This window comes from Mandrillus leucophaeus, unplaced genomic scaffold (assembly GCF_000951045.1).
Source record: "Mandrillus leucophaeus isolate KB7577 unplaced genomic scaffold, Mleu.le_1.0 Scaffold1268, whole genome shotgun sequence".
NCBI classification, from domain to species: Eukaryota; Metazoa; Chordata; class Mammalia; order Primates; family Cercopithecidae; genus Mandrillus; species Mandrillus leucophaeus.
This window is the reverse complement of record NW_012101076.1, coordinates 12,098-14,601: the sequence shown is the minus strand read 5'-3', so window position 1 is coordinate 14,601 and position 2,504 is coordinate 12,098.

Sequence of the window (2,504 nt, the reverse complement as noted above, 5' to 3'; positions counted from 1 at the left end):
CTTTTTTGTTTTTTTTAAGACAGGTTCTCGCTCTGTCATCTGGGCTGGAGTGCAGTGGTGCAACCTCAGCTCACTGCAACCTCCACCTCACCTCCTGGGTTCAAGCGAGTGTCCTGCCTCAGCCTCCTAAGTGGCAGGGATTACAGGCATGTGCCACCACACCCATCTAATTTTTGTATTTTTAGTAGAGATGGGGTCTCACCATGTTGATCAGGCTCGTCTCGAACTCCTGACCTCAACTGATCCACTAGCCTTGGCCTCTCAAAGTGCTAGAATTATAGGTGTGAGCCACCACGCCCAGCCTGAGCTCTTTTGATAAATTGAATATAGACATGATTCTCCATTGCTGGCTGGGGCCATGTGACAAGCAATGGGAATGGCCTATAGGAAATGAGAGGGCCCCTGGGTAACAGCCAACAGGGGAATGGCACCTCAGTCCTACAATGTAAAGGAATTGAAATCTGCCAGCAGCCTGAATGAGCCTGGAAGTGAATCCGAAGTTCCAGCTGAGACCACAGTCAAGCAACACCATGATTTCAACCTAGTGAGACCCGGAGCAGAGACCCAGCTACTCCTTGCCTACAGAAATGTGAGCTAATAAATGGGTGTTTCTTTATGCCACTGTGCTTGTGGTAATTTGTTAGACTAGAATAGAAAAACTGCTAGACTGTGTGGAAAACAGCTTGGAGAGGGTTAAGACTAGAGCCAGGGAGCCAGGGAGGGGGGTGCTGCAGTCATCCAGACATGGGAGCAATGCCCAGAATTGCAATGATCCTATACCTCTGAAATTCATAGGGGCCTTCCTTCCCTGCTGAGCTAAGCACACCACTGCCTTTGAACTCTACGCTTTAAAGCACCTGTAACTTTGGAGGAAGCTACTTTCCATCGATAGGTTGGCACCAGCTCTGATCAGTCATTCCCAGCTTTTCCACCTTCCTGCCAACACGTGGTACTGGCTGTCAACAAGTTTCCTGTCCAAGCCCCCTGAGTTGCGAAAATCAGCCATGCTTCTCACCAAGAGCTTCCTTTGGAGGCATGGGCCTATAGCAGTTCTCAACCTTGGCAGCCCATGAAACTGGTCTTGAGAGCTTTTAAAAACATGATATCCAGCCCAACCCCTCAGAGATTCTCATTCAACTGGGTCTCAGGCATTGTTTGTTTGTTTTAACTCTTTCAGTGATTGTGGTGTATAGCCCTGGTTGAAAACAACTGAAATATAGCCTCAATTTGAAGGTATAGGATTTGAGAGTTAATATTTAGTAATAAAATATCATTTTCTCATCTATCTTCAGAATAGCATTATACAATATTCTCTTTTCTCCTCCCTCTTCTCTTCTTCCTTCTGCTTCCAACTTTCCCAGTAAGAAAACCATCATTATTATGTAAAATTTGTTATTATGTAGAATTTGTTACATTAACATTTCATTATAGAAATGAATTCAAGTAGTTGATGAGAAAACTAAGGCTCAAAAAAAGTTAAATGAATTGCTTCATAATCACATCATTTGTGGGCTAAACACAATCTCAAACCATCTTCATGTCCCAAACCTTATGTTTTCCCCACCAACACCATTCCATAAGGAACTGTAAATAATATATCTACCTCTCTTTATATCAGCCACCACCTACTGACTATTCTAGATACTGTCAAGTATGTTTCAGATTTAATTTGATTCTCACATTGATGTTATGTGGTGAGAATAGATACTTCCACGGTGATAAAACTGAGGTTTGAAGTGGTTAAAGAATTCACCCAGGGTCAGACAACAAGTAAATGATTAATTCAGAATATATGTAGCAATCTTCTGATTCTAAGATCAGTGTTCCTACTGCAAAGGCAGAGTATCCTTGGAAAGAACATTCTTCAGCCCAAATAAAATAAAAATAATCCCTACTATTTCTTCAAGTTTCTCCTTATCGCTTGGGGTACTCACATAAATTCTCCACTTGATTCTAAGGCTGCGCTTTATGAAAAAGCTTGCTGATAACTACAGTGATCCTAATAAGACACTGTATTCCAAAAACTCATGCGACTATACAGGCACACGTTTACATATATGTGAATACAAGTGAGAAACACAAGGCATCTATACCACAGAAAGTGAATCATGATTATTCTGGGAAATGAGTGATTTTTTTCCTTCTTGTTCTCCTTCACTTTCTCTTTCTTCTCCCTCTCCCTGTCCCTCCTCCTCCTCTTGTTCTTTTTCTTCTTCTTCCTTTTCTCTTTCTAAATTTTCCACAATGAAAATGTAATATTTTGTAATTAGGAAAAAGTTAAATGATGAGAAGAGAAAAATTACAGTCTCTAAAATTCTTTTTTTCCTGCCTCATCCATCCCACTGCTGTGTATTAATACTCAATCCCCCTCCTCCAAAGTTTATTTGGTATTAGGCTCAAATAAACCCTCTCCTTATATATTGCTACATTCATTCATTTACAACTGCAGCTACACATTTCTGCTGAGTGCCTATAAATTGCCCATGACAATAGAAAGATAAGTA